Genomic DNA, 19803 nt, shown 5'->3' on the forward strand with positions numbered 1-19803 from the left:
AAAATAAAATAAGTAATAATAATTAAAAAAAGCTTTGTAGTTTAGTGACATCTGTGTTCTTTGCAAACTACAGCCCATCCTCCATCATTGCTCCAGCTTTGGAAGACGAATACTATACGTGGGAAGGTTCCATTGCTTTGCGTCCCTCTGATGCTTTCCAGAACTGAAAACTGTAGCCAACATTAAAGGCATTCTGTGGTGATTTTCTTGTAAATTTGACACCAGTGATGAAAAACAGCCCCGCAGCACCCCCAGTTAACTGCTAAATTTGAGGCGCCAGTGGCATGATGCCGTTCCGTGTCCATGAAATTATCCGTGGCACGTATTTCCCCTTCTGAAAGTAGTTGTGTTCAGGGTACCTGCAGGAAAGCAGCCCCACATCAGTGTCCCAGAAAGATGAAATGAGTTTGAAGCGCAATGGTTAAGAACAAAATGTCAGATAAGCATAGTGTAGCATCCAGAAAATTGCTATCCTTACAGCAAAATGAAAAAAAGAAGCCAAGATAACAACCATCTGAGAAGAGAGCTGATGGATTTAAACTGAAGCATGTGGGGGACTTTTTACTCAGAGTCCTTCTTGGAATCCTTATTCTGAAATAACATATGTAGGCAGTATGTCATTTCCCTCTATATCCACCACCTCATTAATACAGGCTGGCAGTGCAGAAAAAAAAAAGAAAAAAAAAAAAAAAAAAGAGAGTGTATGAGCAAAGTTTGCTACATATAGTAAAAGGGTATTTTGTTTGTTTGTTATGTTTGTTGGGTGTTGTTTTTTATTATTATTATTATTTTTTCATACTGTAAAGACAGGTTTCAAGTAGGTGTCTGTCCTTCGCTATCTTTCCTGACCCACTGATGGGTAAAAATAATGTTTTCCTTAATAGGTGTCCCAATCTAATGGCAGATCTCTGGGCTGCCACAAAGAAGCCTGGGATTTCATGTACATACCAATTCTAACTTTAAAACACTAGTAAAGTTAAAGGTTTTGTCTCTAGTTTAGAGAAAAGTACATAGTATATATGCAAACCCTTGCATTTCATACAGAAGCGTAGAATTTGGATGGAGGGTATAACAATAGGTGATTGTTGGGGGGCGAGGGAGACTTAATAATACTGTGCTCACACCTAATATTTCTGCACTAACAGCTGTGGAGTGAAGTTATGCAGATCGAGGCTTCCTCCCCGTGAGAGGTGTGGAGATCCCTCTGAGGACTGGGAGGTGCCAGACATGGACTGCTGGGAGTGCGTTCGCACAGGCTACACAACCTGTAGCTGGGGACCTGCGAGTTTCAGTGTGTCAGGACATCTGCAGCAGGTTTACTTTTCATCTGCAAAGTAGCTGGCCTGGTTCACAGCCAGGGTCAGGAGTTTCCTGGGGGCTGCAAGGCTCACAAGGCCACAGAGGTTGTGAAGATTTGTCTTTTGCTTTGCCATTGGCATTGGCTTGCAGCTGTCAAGACCCGTGCGGTTATTTTTCTGCTTCTGTCACCTGTGCCTCTGTGGATGAAACACAGTTCTCCTGAATTCAGAGCAGGACTGAGCTTAGTGTCCATCTGCTTCATTGGTACCAGTCCTGTCTTTTGTCCAGTATAAGTCAAAATCAGAGCAGTCAGAAGGCAGTAAACTGGCATGTTTCATGCTAAGTGGTGGGAAGATGACTCAAGAAGGTTACAGGAATATTACAGAGTGTCATATAGGAAAGGGGGTGCCTCTCTTACACCTTCTCATTAATTATTTTAATGCTGCAGTCATAAATGGCCTCCCCACTTGATTTGTAACGTGTGTGTGAACGGAATGTGGCTTTTCATTTTTTAATTAGTCTCTTTTTTTTGCAGCTTCATATTCATTCTGTTTATGTATGGAAAGATTCATAATACTCCCTATTTGACCACAGGCTTTGAAATTATCTTGCATCATCCATTTGTATAAAGTATACTCTCTGTATTTTCAGTACGTTGGAGTGACTGTAACTTCTGGTGAGTTTAATTTCAGGAGTTTAGAGAGAAGGAAAAGTGTTACAGATTCTGTTTCTTTCAGGTCTTTTATGACCTAAACTGTTTTTCATCATGGAATCTATTGCTAAAACAGTGTTCTGAAAAGAAAATACTGTTTACAAAGTAAACATTTTTTCTGGCTGCAAAATTGTTTGCTGTCCAGGAAGCAAACACATTCTACTTCATTACATATATTTTGGGTGTATGAAAGGAAAATAAGTTTATACATTTTAAACATGCAGCTCACAGACTTTCCGGCTGGAACCCACTTGGGAGTCATAACACATTTCCAGGACCTCCCCTAGCGAGACTCCTCAGATATCAGAGTCCTAGTGACTCATCGACCGCAGGAGAGGCAATTGAATTAAAACTTAAATATTTATGTGTCTGACTCACTCAAATTGCAAAACAAATACAGCCTGATTTCTGGGTGAGATAGATGTGTTTCTTAAGAAAAGTTGGAGCTGTTATTTCAAGAGCTGCAATGGCCTTAATTTGGATGTTGGCCCTTGTTTTCAGACTTCTTTTTTTTTAAGTGGTTTTCACAGGTTTAGAACTCTAGGGCAATTATAGATTAGTTATTAAATATATCTGGAGTACTTGATAGCAGTGACAGAGATGAAATTTCCAGCAGGTAGTTCAGTATGTTCCTCTGCACACTTAACTATTGCTTTTGGATGAACTGAGGGTCCGAAGTAAAGGTGACCGTGCATGTCACGGTATTAGAGTGGTATCATTTTACCGTCACTTGCCTGATACGTAAACATTTGTCTTATATGAAATGCAGTGAAAGACTGAGAAACAGCAAAGGTGCTGTGGCTAGTTCTGGCAAGCTATGTTTTGCCAAGTTGAGATTGACAGTAACAGCCACCAAGCCAAATGTCTTGCTGCCCCCAGCACAACATCAAGATCTTTGCAGAAAATTGAGCTTGGTCCTCCGAATTTGTTTCTGAAGCTGGTATTGCAAACCAAACAGCACAGATGTTGCTACCCGCTCACCTCCCCTTCCCCCAGCAATCAGGTGCTGGAGCTGAGGCTGTTTCATTCTTCCAGGTCAGTCTGTTTGGAGAAGGCTATAATACATATATAACTAGCTCACAGCTAGGAAAGCCTTAGCAGATCCTACATATTGAAAACTGAGCATGTGCTTGCTACAGTCATAATTTGAACTCTCACTATTTTAGTGCATATTTTCTGGTTCAAAATCCTGATTTTCAGCCTGCCTTTGAACAAGAAGCACAGGCTCTTGTCTGTCATCAACAAGATACGAGGTATTTCATGAGACCACAAATAAAGCTGTTGTTCTGCAATCACAAGTACAGCAAGTGCTTGCTTTTCTTAAGACAGCTTTCTAAACAACACAGAAGTGTGATCTGAAAATATAACCAAATGTTCTATTCAACATTCTTTATTTAAAGAATGTCTTATGTGCTACTGCCACTAATTATCAGCTCTTCATAATCCATGGAAAAAAATATAATTTTATTTCCACTTATCCCATTTTAAATTTCTTATTTAGCCTCATATCAGAGATATCTTCTGCCACTCCTATTTCCAGGTCTTAAGCAGATTTACAATTTGGCTAGAAAGAGAATCAAATGTGTTCAAGTTTAAATTGCATATAGATGGATTATCCAGATGTGAGTCATAATACCATTTCATTATGTTTTTTTTCTTTTTCTTTTTTTTTTTCTGATGTTATGCAACGTGTGTTGTTTATTGTTTTTCTTCTGGTTGCAGTAGAGATGATTCCACAAATTAGATAAAATCAAATTAATCTGGATTTGTAGCTAATTGTATATTCTTTGATCAATTTCAGCTTCACAAATGTTTTGTATTTAATTTGGATGATTGGTCCCATCACTAGTTGTAGTGGTAACTGCAGCTTGGTATGGCACAATTGTCTAGCATAGAGTAAATTTCAAATTTCAGTAAGATTCTGTGATTACAGATGTGTGTTTTTACAATCTGAAAGAAATTTTAGGATAGTGTGATATTAGACTTTTTCACATGGAACTATTTGGTTAAACTTGAGTGCTCCTTTCTAATTACATTGGTTACGTTGTTTTCTTAAATTCTGTTGTGCTTGTTGCTGGAGGTCCAAATCTTTGGCTATCATAAAAGCTAGAAGTGTTCATCCAGTGCAAAACAAAACAAATATAGCTTGCTGCTGCCATCTCTGAAGGTCACAAAAATATTACGGATTTGAGGGAGCTTGATCAGTTTACATAAGGGATTACAAAATGTGGTTGCCTGTAATACCCAGAGACTGTATTTGATGACCTAAGATTTTTCTTCCAGTTTTTCATTATTAAAATCCAGTCATAGGAAAGGAAACAAAACCACTATACCACTGATGGTATGATATTAGATGTTTGGTGTGTAGTCTGCTCTTAGCCAATAACTACTAGGTTGCTGAAGTTCACCAGCTGAACTGAATGAATGACACAGCTGAGCATCGGATGCTGCCCAAGCTGAGAATCATACAGACCATTTCATGTATTTCCACTAGCATACTTGCACATTGTAAGCAGTACATAACAGTTTACACTGGGAGGACCTAAACTCTAATCCACATAAGAAGGTGAATAAATGCCAAATTTTCCTTTGGGGCCTCTGTCACCAGTAACCTGAAAAAGAGAGTTCTGTCTGGTCTGCTAAATGAACAGGCAAATCAACAGCATTTTTTGGTCATAGTATCAGAAGCTGCTTATAATGCTAATAAATGTTGATGGGGTTTCAGTTCCATTTCCACATTGTTTCAGACTGTAAAGAATAAGTAGCAAATATTATGGAATCCAATTGTTCCTGGAGTTGCCTCATTACAACTTCCTTAATAACTCTTTACAGTCTGGCAGCTATTTCACTATTTAGGTTAACAGTGTGGACAAATTTTACTGTTTTCAATTTAAAAAAATAATAAAAACAAAAATACCCAAGATTTGTTGTAATTGTCCTCTTAAAGGAAGGTATTAACAAGCATTGCCAAGTGCCTGATATTACTATGTCAGCTTTATTATTTCTATCAGCTCCACGTATAGCCGATGAAAGCTACATTTGTTGAAAAGAAAATAGAAGAAATTGCTTTTTTTTACAGGCTTTCTTTAAAAGCTAAAAAAAAATAAAATAATGTATTTTTTAGTATGCTTTTCAGGAACATACTCATGGCTTGAGTGCTTTCAAAGAGCTTTAGTGAAGCTTCTGAAGATGGCCTAAAAGGTTTAATTATGTTATTTTATAGTCATTTTAATCACATCATTATTATTCTTTAGGAGAGCTGAAAACCTAAGGTATGTGCTGTGAATTACTATATTCAGAATTAATCTGAAGACATTTCTGAATAAAGAACATATCTAATGCAGTACGTTTTAAAAGCAGCATAATTTATACATGGTCAGTGAAGAGGAAGGTAAACTATAAGCCTTGTATTTTCTAGGATGTCTTGCGACTGTGATAACTTTTATCCTTTTGGCTTACTTGGCACTTTGAAAAAGTAAGAACTCATTACTTGCTGAATCTTGGCAGACATATTGAGTCAAATCTTTTTACATGCCTGACTGATTTTTGTCAGTGAAAAAAGCAAAAATCCTGGCTCTGCCTCTGTAGAGCTCTAGGGCAGTGACTTCATTTCTAGACTTCTAAATGTTGTGGAGTTTTTTGTGTTCTCTAAAGCTGATTCAAGAAGTTATAATAGAACATAAAATGTCATGAGCTACTAGTGTTGTACATACAAATATCTGTTATTCATAATCCACTCTTGGCAAAACTTACACTTGTGGAGTCCTACTTAACACGATCATTCATTCTTAAGTTCATCTTATTTTTTGAGTTGCATTTAATATACCTGGTGTGAAACCTCTACTAAGATTTCAAACCACACAAGTGTTTTCACAGAGGGTATTTCTTGTTTGAGGAATCTGCATATGATGAACAATAGTTACTTTACTTGCTTTTATTCACAAGGTGCTATTATCTTAAGGAAAAAGTTTTAGAAATGCTAATGACTGGCAGGAAGAATTTTCATCTGTTTCCAGACAGTGACAGCAAAGACACATCTGAGAGTTCAAGTTAAAAAGAAACAATAAATAAATAATAAATAAATAAAAATATTGCAGCCAATTGTGGAAATGGAAGGAACCTCGCAGCTTTCGTCAAAAAGACAGTAAGTGAAACAAAAGTCTAAGGCAAATATGCAAAGGCAAAGAGGGCAGTGGGAAGTGTCAGTCAATTTTTAACTTTTTTGTCTTTTTTTTTGTACATGAAGTTTTTTTCTATTTTAGAAGCACTGAAGGTTTTATTTGAATAAAACCTGTTTTTTGAACCTCTGGTCCACTTTGGGTACACAGTGTAAGAGAAGGGCCTAAGCCCCTGGCCCATTCAGTGTCCCATCTCACCACGAAAGGAGTGGAAAAAAGGCTAAGTAATTGGACACCACAACTTCAAGTTTATTGCTTTTTCATCATTCCACAAAATGCTGTTGTTTGAGTTTCTCTAACACATCCTGGCATATCTACTCAGCAGAGATATTAAAACAGTTGTCCCATATTGTTTCACATACAGAAGTCAATTATTTATTTAAGTTGCAATTCAGTTCAGGTTCTTAGGGATTGCAGTGAATTTGTAAGACTGTTCAGTTACCTTAGCATGTCACAGTTGACAAATACAGACAGCACTGAGTGATATTTTGGTGAAATATTTTTAGCTATGTCTGCTACTTTTTCAGTTGTTCAATGCAGATGTTAGTATTGTTTCATGAGAGAAGAAGGTGCCAGAGAGCAGCTGTGAGCAGTGGAAGCCTCTTCCCTAACAAAGGGGCTCTGTATTTGATGCTGGATTTCAGTTACATCAGCTCCCAAGCTCCTGTAGCATGCTATGGGAAAGGAGCTAATGGTTAGGCACCCAGGTGGAATTACTGAAGAGTATCTGAACAGGAAGGAGCTCATTTGGAGTGCAAGGATCCAGCAGATCATCATCATTCTCCCAGGCACAGCAGGGCCAGATCCACAGCCAGCTCTTCCAGGCACCGAACGTCTCCTAAACCAGCCAGCTGCCAGGAGACTGCAACACAGTTTGTCAGTCACTGCTGCTCTGTATGTATTTCAGTTCATATTTTAATAAAAGCCTGATTCAAGATGAATGCTGGGTTCCAAAAACCCACAGGAACCAGGTGGGTTCCAGGCTGGCTGATTTTTGGAACCAGCATCTGATCTCTGAAGAAGCACAGTTGAAAATCACTGTCAAAGCTTTCCATCAGAGAGGTAATAAACCACATTATTGAGAATACCAATCAGCTTCAAAAGGGACACAACGAAGCAGTTCTGAGGACCATTGGTGTTAACCTGCACAGGATGCATTTGTGTGAATACTAGACTATGATACAATCATGCATCCCTTCTTAAACATGCTTCACAGACGTCTCACTTCAGGTGTGAGACAGAGAAGTTTCCTGCAGAGGAGAGAGTGTTCTAGGTATATCCTTGTCATCCACAATCTATTGCAATATTTACTCTTAGGTGCAAGTCTTGCTTTTAAGATTTTTTTATTCTGACATTATGGAGAATTGCAGAAACCTTGGTAACGAGGAATGAGCAAACTGTGGTTGGCACGGGCTCTGCTGCAGTCCCTTCCCTGCTTCTCAGTGCAGTTTGCTATGCTAAACTAAACCCTCCAGAATGTGAAAGCCAGGCACATGGTACTTGTGCATGTGTAAATATTTTTGTTACAAATAATGCATCCTGGACATTTAGTGGTCCCTCCAGAAATATGAACCTCCACTATTGTGATCCCAATCATCATGTAACTCACACCTATGAGCAGACTGTTGTGTCTGACATCTGTGAAAGTCTGCTTCCTTCTCAGTCATCCTGCCCTCCTGATGAAGTGTACTAAGTCTTCTCGGCAGGGAAAGTAACCCTAACTGATAGAGATAGCATTGCCTTGAGTCCATAGAGATTTATGATTGTGCAACTAAACATCAAAGTCCTTGTATCACGAATTAGCTCAAGCATGCATGTATGTTCTTGCTGATTCTGTGAGCAAGATCCTATAGAAGTTCAAAGTAGGAAGTGCATACATGTAAGCATGCAGGGAATTAAACTGCATACAGAAATTAAAGTTAATATGATGGCTGTATTCTGAACACTGAGAGCAATATAAGAACATATGGTTATGAACATACTTAGATTCACTCCACTTGCAGAATAGCACAGTCTCCAGCAATTCCTTCTACGTACAGAGGAGGTGTTGAGAAGGTATGAAAATCAATAAGCCAGACTTGCTGATCTGTGGGTCAGGGACTGGAGCAGCTTTCCTTGTTGGCTTCCATTGAACATCCTCTAGAACCAACTCTTTCAGTGCTGGAGATACAAATCTGTCACTGTCTTACTCTGGGCAAACAGTTTGTTTCCTCCTTTGCCACAGATTTCATTGCTTTTTGCCTTAGCCCACCTGAATTCAAAACTAAGGATTTTGTATAGTTAATGAAAGTGCTCAATTTGTCTTGCATCCCTCCCCCTTCCCCCACTTTTTTTTTGTTGTTGTTTCTTTTTAATTTAGATAATCTTCTGTTAGTGACCCCTATTCCATTTTGCAGAAGCACGGAGATGGAAAGAGTTGAGAATCCGTTAAGGACATACGTAAATAGATTTTACTCTGTGCTGGGGAATTACTTCAGTTGGAAAGTGTCATGTAAATGTTTTATCTTGGAAATCAATATTTTATATACTTGTTTCTCACTGTCAAGATTCACTTGGTTAATAACATACAAACCTACTCTCATAAATGAAATGTTCATCTAAATATTACAGGAAACGTGCTTGTAAAGGACTTTAAACTGTCTCCCAGAGTGCTCTAATATTTTCCCCTATGAACTGCTCCAATGCATGCTACCTAATCTTGCTATCAAAGCATTCCTGTAACAGAAAGAGTAACCCAAGCATAATTACCTCCTGATTAATCAGCTCATTTGCATGTTTGCCACTCCGGTGCCTGTGGCGATATTATGCTAAGCACAGATGGGTCCTCTGATTCTCCTCACATTTAGGTTTTGGTGCAGCTGCATGTGAAGCCAGTGGTGGGAATAGCAATGCAGACGAAGTTACAGTCAGTCCAGAGAAACCTGAGCAGAGCAGTTTCACCTTTGTTGTGTGGAGCTGGAATTCTTTGGGGGTTATCTCCTTCCCTGCACATAGTTGGAATTTTTGTACTAATCTTGCCCTTCTGCATCACATCCTAAATACATTTAACATGTGGCAGTGATTTCCACCCCAAGTGCATTGTTTGGGACCCCTATAGTTGTGGCAGCTAGCAGCAGTTATTGAAACATTCGGTATGTCTCTCTGACAAGGAGTCTATCTTGTTTCTGTGTAACTTGTTTTGCTTTTACTCTTTTCTCCTTCAGAAATAAGCTAACTCTTTCTCCTAATGATAAATTGATTATAAATAGTCTTTCTCCATCTCTAACCCTGTCTAGTAGGTTAGGTACATATTAGTTCTCTGAACATCCAGCGCAGACAGAAATCTGGGCTTGATAGAACCAGTTATCAGATTTACTATGTCTGGTCCTGTATTTCATCAGTCTGTAGCCACGTTATAAAAAGATGCCAGGAAATAACATTGTGCTCCATGATTTATCACTTGCCTACACATGAGCAGACATTTGTATCATTTTTAACTCTTTCCATCTCTTCTATTCCTCCCTAGATTAACTTGGTTTGTAATTTGGTGGTTTAGTTCCACCACTTGTCTGTCAAAAGCTGCCATATTCATCCAGTAGGCTGTTAAAAGCACGTGTTTAATATTATCATCCAATATTGGAAAAGTAGTTTGCCTTGGTACAGATGTCCAATATTTCAGATGGTTTGAAAAGATGTTTTGCTAAGAACGTGCACTTTGAATACATAGGGTATTACAAATTAGGTTGCTCTTTTCAAAAAAAAAAAAAAAAAAAGACTGTGGGAGTGGGTGGGAGTGTTTTTGTTGTTGTTGTTGTTGTTTGTTCTCTTCTCCCTAGGGTTTTCTTATATTTTTTGAGTATCATTCATTTAAATTCCTTGCAAATATTCCTCAGCTCCTTGAAGGCATTTTTCCTACAGTAACAGGATAGAATACCACAAAGGGAGGCTAAGTAGCTTATGGAAAGTTGTATGGGTAAAACTGTAGCTCAGCCACAATGGAATCAGTTATGTGGGATCAAAAAGTAAAGGCATGATTTATTTCTAGGTTTGTCTTCAAACTAATAGAGATTTCTGAATAGCTAGGTGCTTTAGTTAGAAGTAGCTAGACCTGTTGAAAATGAGTTGAATAACTACAAGTAAAAATCCAAGGATTTTCACTGGGTAGATACATAAGGTTCTTTTAAAAATACACAGAATGGAGGTTGTTGCCTTAAATAAAGTTAGGGGAAATTTGTGTTACATATGACTGAGGTCCCGGAATAGATGGCATTTTACAAAAATCTGAAAGCAATTAAAAGTGAAAATAAGGAAAGAAGAGGACAATGACACATGCAGTATGAATAAAAGCATTGATATTATCACTATTAATTTCTGGATTTTTTTATGCTGTAATGTATTAATTTTAATTGTATTTAATTTGGGAACTACTTATATCTATTCCGAAACCATGTCATTTAAATTCTGACGGTTTAAATAATTTAACTTCTTAACTGTGCTGCCAGATGGTGTTAGCAGAATCCTTTGCATTATGTGCAGTGTTTTTTTTTTTTTTTTTTTTTTTTTCTGTTTTCTGAAAAACTCTGGCCAGTGTGGGAAATTAAATTTAGAAAGCAGCATGATTTAGTGCAGCAGCAAATTTGCTTTCTGGACATTTTCCCTACAGCTCTGGTAACACCAGCACCTGAAAGTTGAAGAGTGGAGTTCCTGGGAGCTAAACTAGCTTGTAGCTTATCACTCATTGAAACATACAGGAAATGAACTTCTAGAATGAAAATATATATATAAAAGTGAAAAAAATATATATAAAAGTGAAGAATTGCTACTAATTGATAAACAACTCTTAAAAAAACAAAAACAAAAACAAAAAAAAACAGTGTCCTCTAGCATATGCCTGCCTCTTCTTCATTCCTTTTTCCAAACATCTTTCAAAAAAACTAAAAAAGTAGCTTCTTAAAGTTTCAAAGTTTTTAAAAACTGTAGTAATACCATTTAATAGTAATATAATAATAATAATAATAATAAACTAATGGGGCCATCTGTATCTTGGTAAAGTAATATTACAATACTCAGTCATCGAACACCAATATATATATATATTTTTTTTTTAAATGGTCATTTTAGTTCATTGCTTTGTAAGAATGAGCTTTGGAGAATACCATTTATTAAGCTGCAGATTTCTGTGAAGTGAATGCATTTCCCTGAGCAGCAAAAGTGATCTCTGCAGAGAACTTCCTGTGGAGTTGTGGAATGTGGTGCGTGGTGACACTGACTTGGTATACACATTTGTGTCACATTAACAACATTCAAAAGCAAAAATGAATCTACTGTGCTAATGATGCGTAACCCCTGCTTTCAAATTCATACTTTGCTAGTAAGAATCTTTATTAGAGAGAAATTTGTTCTTCAGGTTTGGCTTTTTCTGCTACAGCCACAAGCTGTTCCTCATCAGGAGTGGTACCACACCAGGGTCTGCTCTTGGACTACTTACCTGATTCACATGTAGTTCATGAAAGTCATTGGCTTGTATTGACTTTCTGTCACTATTCATCTGACAGAATTTGAACCAGTAACCTACAGGTGATAGGCAATATATTCCTTAATTCTCTGAGAATTTGTATTCTGCCACTATTTTGTCCATATTTCAAGATTTAGAATAAATGAAATTTCATCATATTTATACTCCATAGTTCAACATAAAGAAATATTATCTTCCAAACTAAAGGTCAACTTGGGGGTATTTCCCAAATTTCTCCCTCTGGAAATCATTACAAATTTCTTTTAGATCATGTCTACACATTTCTAGACTAAAAGCTCAAGGTGACTTGGCTGAATTTGATACATTTATTTTTTTTTCTATTCTGTATCTAGAAACATTAAAAAAAAAAAAAAAAAAAAAAAAGGATATATATTTTTTAATGTCTATATCCATGTTCTACTGCATTGACAGATTAGCATCCAAGCATGCAGTTCTATCATGTGGGTCTCAAGAAGACTGGTGGAGCCTCATTAACATCAGCTGATATGATTACACTGCTCCTTACAGACCAGCACAAGAACGAGAATTTTTATCAAAAGCATCTTTCTGGTTCTTTTAGCCTTCTCAAGTTTTCTTTAGCTTCTGCATTCCTAAAACAAATGCAAGACTTGAACGTTTTAGCCCCCCTGTCACAGAACAGGAATATGTGTAAAGAAAATTTAAGAAAATTCTAAGTGATTTTAAAATAACAGATATATTACAAACTGTAGTAAATTTTCTAGAGTAATAATCTGCCAGTTTCTAAAGCTCCTTAATGTTTTGTTAAGCATGTGAAACATCACTGTTTTAGGATTCTGGATGGTGTTTTTCTACTTTGTAGTTTCTAAAAAAAACACTTCCATGTAGCTTAATTTTCTTTCTAGCAATGCCAAACATGTTATTGGATGAAACTGTTTTAATAACATGGTCTTAATAATACACAACTCTCGTACTTACTGATTTCAAGTATTTTTAAGATTCTTGTTTCCTGCATAATAAATTATGGGGCTGTAGCTTTTTGTACCTCTGCCTCTTCTCCAAGATTTTAGATGGGACTGAAGTATTTTTAGTGGTTTTGTTAATTTGTTTGAACAAGAAACCAAAACCAAACAGTGTATGTTTAATCTTGAATCATTAACTGAACGTTCATGGAGAGGAGACCACAGAGTGAAAAAAAAAAAAAAATCAAAACTCAAATACTTAGAGTTCATCATTCCCTTTTTTATCTGAGGGATAAATAACAAGGCGTACCAATGGCCATCTTCCATGGCATAGTCACCTTAAACAATTTGTCTTGACCTGTGCTTAATGTCCTGATTATGGGTGTTCTTGCTGGAGAGGTTGTGAACATCAAGAAACGTGTTTTAAGAGTGTTTAAGAGTGTTTAATTTTAAGAGTGTTTAAGAGTGTTTAATTTACAAAACTGAATAAAAAAGATTTTTCCTTGCCCTTAAAGTCAGTTGAAATTTTCTGAAAAAGCACAGAAGTTGTTTCATTAAATTGTATGTTGTCTGTATGATGTTTATTTTAGCCACAATTACTCAATGAGTAATGAATCCACTGAACAACAGATCAGGTGAAGTAAGGACAAGTGCTAATGCCTAAGTGTTGGCATTTTTCTCTCAAGGTGTTGAACTGTGAATGGCAGTTTTGAATTCAGTCAGACAGTGACTTACTGTAGGAATAATGAAACAATATGTTTTTGTTTGTCTTTAGATGCCACTTACCTCTTTATCTCACTGTAGATAAGACTGTCATGGCAGCTGAACATTTAATAGCAGTGCTTTGATGTTTCAGAGGTCTGCCTGCAACAAGATTGGGACTATTTGGGACTACTGAGAAAAAAAAAAAAAAAAAAGGAAAATGGAGTCTCTGATAACAGTTGATATAAAAAGAGTCTGATGACATAATTGCATTAGTACAGTTTGCAGTGCAGCTTATTCTGTTGCTGTTTCATTGAGTAATAGCTGCAGGTGTTTCCAGAATAGCTTCATAAAAGTATGAGAAAAGATGCATAAAAAGGAAGTATAATCTTCCTGATTGTATTTATTAATAATGAATGTGTGTTTGCTTTTTTTTATTGATGGGCATAAGAAAGAGTGAAAATGTTGCAAGTCCAGGATTGACCTCTGCCTTCACTACCCACATCTCTGCTATGTATGATGGACTTATTTGAATTTATACAAGGAGACTGATGTATTTCCAAGTACGAAATTAGTAACAGATGAAATTGGTCAAAAGCATACATCTTCAACATAACTAGTTATATATCACAGTCCTATAAATTCAGCATGACTACAGGGGCTCCACAACATGTATTTCTTTCTTCTGTCTCCACATAAAGTAATGTGAGCTTAATTTTGAGTATGTGAAATTAATGCCTTCTGATTATTCAGAATTCAGAGTATTTTTTTTTATTTTTTTTTTTCCCTGCCAGGATAGTTTGCATAGTGTGGAATTTCAGCTGATGGCTATCTTGGCAGTCATGTCAGAGAGGGTAAAGCATGGCATGCATAGATGAAAGATTTCTGTAAAAGTACCCATGATCTGGTCTTTTAATCATTTCTTTAGATTCCTTAAGGAGCAAATGCAGTGGTACTGTGTCGTAGTTACTAGATGAGATTAGCATTGCATAGAGGCAGATATGTATGATCTGTATAAATAAGTTGAGTAGTAGCAAATCAAAAATTTGAATCATTCTTGCTGGATGCAAATACTGGATTATAAACAGCTGGTAGTTTCTTATCTTATATGTTTACATGTGGGTATGTTCTTCTATAATGTTAGTGAATTTTTGCTAAACATATGCTCCAGAAAATTCATGTACTTCCTAAAAGCAGCAATGCTTTTATATATCAATACATTCTTTTCCTCCTCCTTTTGTGTAACATGCCTCACTTCTAGACACCTGCATATTGAAATTGTTCCTGATTTCTCTTTGCAGAGGTCTGTTTGGGTGTCTCCATGATTACTCTAATGTTGCAGCTGAACGAAATATTGTTTGAACATGAAGATCTTTGTGTTTTCGTCTATTTTTCTTAAATATGCTCACTTAGGCTATTAATTCACATTTATTTTTACAAGTGTTTACAGCATGCCCATGATGGAAGACCTATTACAATTAGTCTGAGTTCTACAGTGAAGGAAACACAGGTGATTTTAATTTGCCTTGTTGTGGTTTTGTTTGTTTTATAATTTGCTTTTCAGCTTTATTTTCTAGAAGTTAATCTGTTTTTTAAGGACCGTTTTGTTCAAGGCATACTGTAAAGAGACCTGAAAATGTGTAGACATCGTCTTCATCCTGGGAGCAAAAGTTAGATAAATGCAAACAAAATTGATGTAACTGATGGGCAAAACGTCAGCCACATTTCCCATGGGAGTCTTAATACTTCCCCACTATTCTGTAATTTTTTTAACGATGTCTGTGTACATATGTATGGTCTCATACGTATGTGACTTAAAACCCAGGGTGAGCTTAAGGAAGACCTTCATATTATATTTTCTTCCTAGATGGGGAGAGGACAAGAAATACTATTAGTGAGAGATTTTTCCATATCCCATAACAACTTTTTCAAAGCTATGCTTTTATGGTTAATAGACTAAGCAATCCCTAAAGACAAGATGCAAATCTCAGTGAGATTAGTAGAAGGTTTTGGATCCAGCTCTAAGTCATAGAATAATATGTTACCTTTCTCTTAAAATGTGGTGGCTGTTATCCTGCAAGGAAACTTCCCAGCTTTGGCATGAGAGGGCAAGCAGCAGGAGAGTCCAATGGGTCAAATACTGACCAGTGCTGTCCCCAGGAAACTGATGAAGCATAGTTACAGGAATTGCATGTGGCTTCAGATTATAAAATACACGTGGATTCACATAACCTTGTAATTCAGACTTTATATTTGAAAAATATAACATATTTTTTTTCACTGTACTAGTCTTTGGAGGAGTATTTACTGCAAATTCCAAAATCAGATCCTAAAATTATGCAGTTTTTCTGATTTTCAAGCAAAAGTATTTCTATGCTCTCACTTTGACTATTTTTTCACTATTGGTTTTGAAACACCACTTAGGGGCAAAAAAAAAAGGGGGGGGGGGGGCAAAACATCTGATGTACTTTGCCTTCTTTGTTGAAGTTCCACTGAGTCATTCTGGGATAAATGGAATTTTCTTCTTCAATCCAAGGCTTAATTATGGTAATTAGCTTGTGCAATTTGTAAAGTTTGGCAGTCAATTCAGCTCCTAATATGCATAAGCCTCTTTCTGTTACAAATTGAGTAGGTTTAATCAGTTTTAAAAAGACAGTGTCTCACTATGTCTGCATGGCACACTCTTAGATTTTCAGATTGGATGTTATTCCAAACTCTGCTACATCATTAGCAGTTTTGATATTTTTAATATTCATGAAGCTTTCATTTTAGCATTAATCCCCGGCATCTGTGATTATGATGGGTACTTTTGGGATCTTCCATTGTGTGTCTACTGAGAATGAAAAGCCCAGCAGTTCCTGGCAGTAAATTAACCCTCACAATGCCAGTTGGTGCTACACTCCTTTTGAAATGTTGCCTTCTGCTATGTTCCTTTCTATTCAGATTTCACACTAACGTCTGATTCCCTCAGCAGACACAAGCTTCATTTCATCCTGACAGCCATCTGTGACACTAAGAATTTTTCCTTTTTTCATTCAAAGAATGTATCTTTCACCATGTGCTTTTTCCCCCCAGATTCAGTATGGTAATCAAATGGGAGAAAAATAGAGTTCAGAATGCAAATTTATATCTTAAGTGGGAAGGTGAAGGCATAAAAGAATTTTATTTTTTCAGGATTCAAGGAAGGGAAAGAGATTATTATTTTTTTCCTTGCAATATTCGTTGTAAGATTTTCTTTTTTGCTTACCTTCTAAATGTGGTTATACAAAGGCCTTTTACTGCAAATGAAGTCTGGTGAATGCAGAATAGACCTTGACATTTTGGTTACTGTTTCCTTCTCTGCTAACTTGTGTCATATAGCAAACTGAGCCTCTGTTTTTCCTTCTTTTCTTATTTAGAACCATGTTTGGGGGCAGACGTCCTTTACATTACTTACAGTGCAGTATCAGATCACCAATTTTAGGTATACAGTTTTAGCTGTGTATCTCTAGCTGACAAGTCCTTAACAAATTAAGACTGACTCTTCCAGCCCATAGCTGTAGTTCAGATGCCTGAAATCATTGCAGAGGAGCTTCTCACTGTAGAAGGTTCTTCAGCAGTAGATGGCATCCAAATTAGGATGGCAAAAACAGACAGTGTAAAATATGCAGGCTCTTCCTGCTGTGCAAAGCACGAAGATGTCAGCATCATCAGGGTGCAAAAATGCAATGTAAAAAATAATAGTATGTAAATAATTTTTTGGCCACTGGCAATGACTGCAGTAAAAATTCTTCACAAGTTGTCATGCTTTGCACCAAATGTGGTGCTCGCTTCGTATCCTGAAGTTCTGAGCAGCTGGGGCAGCTTTGGATTCCTCTGTAGGCTCTGTCAGAGTCCCTCTAACAGATTGCCTGAAGATGCAAGGCGCTCTTGACAAGCATCCTCTGCGCCTAATTGCCTCATCAGGCACACCTCCTGGGCTCTGCTACCTGGTCACAAGTGCTGGTTGTCATGGTTTGCCACTGCATCTGTTCCAAACCTTCTTTGTTTCCCACAGCTTAAAGACTCTGTCTGCCTACTTGGATTAAAATGAAATTTCTGTCTTAAAAATGTATATAAACAGGTGGCTTTTAGCACACTGTAAATAAAGGTGGAGGGTTCTTTTGTATGTATTCATCAAGCCCTTTCTCCAAGATTGCTTTGCTGTTTACTCAAGCTCTGTGGGTTTAATTACATAGTTTTGGAGAAATACAATTGTGGGCAAGCTGCTACCCTCAGAGCTCATCGACCTGTCACTATGAGCCACGTGCTGCCCTGGCTGCTCACAGAGCTACAGGGATGTGGTGGGGGTGGCGCGAGCTTGCTTATGGCAGTGTGGGGAGCACAGAAGGAGCCACACCAGCTGTTGGGGGCCCTGAGAAGGCTGGGCACGAACTGTAGAAATATGTAATATCACAGAGCAGAAATGAGCTGCGGGGAAGAGGGGACTGTGATGTCTTGATGTTGACAGGCTTTTCCGGCAGCCTAATGGGATGGTCCCAGATGCTGTTTGTGATGCTGGGAGCATTTGTGGAGCCTGAGGCTGGGCACGCTGGGTTGGGAGGCACAGCTGAAGCTAGTCTAGACATACCTTTGGCTTAAAAAAATACCTTGTCACCAGCGTTTCCATGCAAACTGTTTGAGTGTTTCTAGCAGTTTTGACAGCAGTTAACGTGCTGGCATTTGAGTTGAAAAGTGTGCATCAGCGAGCACGAGGTAGGTGATGTGTCGGTAGACACGTTCTTTTGTCACAGGTCAAAATGGAGGACAGGTTGTAGGTAGATGCAAGTTCAAGTAAGCCCAAAACCTCATCACTTCTCTTTGGCTGACTGGACGCGTTGTGTTGTGTGTATACTGTTTCTCTGACACTTTCTGGGAAATACTGGATATTCTGCTCATGTTTATGGGCATGCCAGGCTTCATAATGTCTGAGAATGCACGACAAGTGTGCAAAATCTTCATTGTCAGCCTGGATGACATTTTGAGAAAAAAAAGCAACCATGCTGGGTAAGCTGCAGAAGAATTTATTGAGCCCTCTTCACCCACAGCAGTGCCTTAATAAGAAGGCATTCTGCATGTTGGCTTTATCAGTCATGACGGTGAGAGCCGAAGTGGCCTCCTCTGCATCGTGCCAGAATCCCACCCTGTGCCCACCCTTCTGCCCCACTGGCACCCACTCTGCACACCCACTGCTCTGGTCTGCAGGGGGCACGGCTTGTAGCTGAGGGGTATTGTGCCACCCACTGCCTCTGCACAAATTACATGGCACCTTTTCATTCCTTTGGTAGGGTACCTGTTACGGACTGTGTTCTCCCAGTTTAGACTCAGATTTTGTAGTTATCTGATCCTAAGCACAATAATCATGAGTAACTTCAAGTACTAAGAATGGAATTTAGCAGAGGTTCAGTTTTTATTACGAAAGGAACAAGAGCTTTGCAGTCTAATAAATGAAAGAAAGGTGACAGGGCTGGAATTTGATTTAAGGAAACAGGGCTCTAAAACATAATTCCTTCTGTGTAATTTAATAGCCATTGAGGAAGTACTGGAATCTACAGTATGTGGTCTGTTAATCTAATTAATCTACCCTAAAGGTTAAGTCACACAACCGACAAGTTTAAGTGGATTTTGACCAAGTTTTACTGGGCCTATAAAATATAGAATATATGAGGACGTCCAGATTTACTTGTGTTTGTGCTGGAAATAGCTCAACTTTGTAAAGACGCACACTGATACACACACAGAGGGACATTTTTATTTTTCTTTCTATTTCCAAACATAACATGCAACTTTTATGATGCTGAATATCATTGAAAAAGTGTTGCAATTAAGGAATGAGAAAACTGCAGTTCTTTGCCAGTAAGGGTGGGGTTTAAAATGAGAATTGAATCTTAAAACCTGTTGGTTTTGAGGGAAGACTGCTTCTGGGGTCTGAAAGAGGCCCTCATCTAGTTCTGTGTCATTCACAGATTGGTGTCCTCGATTTGAGATCACCCTGTCATCCTGAGAAGCACTGAAAGCAGAAGATGAATCTCTCTGCTCTTAGTTTCTCTTCATCTGCAGCCAGACTCCTGTGACATTGACTCTTTGCGGGAAAGATTGTGCAAAATTAGCTGTTCCCCCGGAATTCACAAGAGACTAGCTCCTGTGTCTTGCTCTCATCTCAACCCTAATCTAAGTGAAAACTAGTTAGGATCTTGACACCAGCTCCAGCTATTAAAGTGAACCTGTACCTCTGCAAATCTATAGAGAAGTTTGCTTGATAGAGACTCTCACATCTGCTTCCTTCCAATCCGTATTCCCAGTTCTATCAAAACATGCAGTTGGCTTCTCTCCGCGGCTTTCAATAAGTCCACTGCCTTCCTTCAAACAGCTCTATACAATATAAATGTATTATGTGCATCAATATACTTCTCATCAAAGATTCTCACTCATTGATAGTATGTCTGCTGCAGTTCTTAC

At 37.8% G+C, this 19803-nt stretch overlaps 1 protein-coding gene across 5 annotated transcripts in view; it reads left to right on the forward strand.

Moving 5' to 3' along the window:
• The window catches only part of ROBO1 (roundabout guidance receptor 1), a 735419-nt gene that overhangs the window by 310607 nt on the left and 405009 nt on the right, over positions 1-19803 (forward strand). The gene's annotated exons all lie outside the window — the stretch shown is intronic.

The sequence above is a fragment of the Aythya fuligula genome, chromosome 1 (genome assembly GCF_009819795.1).
Source record: "Aythya fuligula isolate bAytFul2 chromosome 1, bAytFul2.pri, whole genome shotgun sequence".
Lineage (NCBI taxonomy): Eukaryota > Metazoa > Chordata > Aves > Anseriformes > Anatidae > Aythya > Aythya fuligula.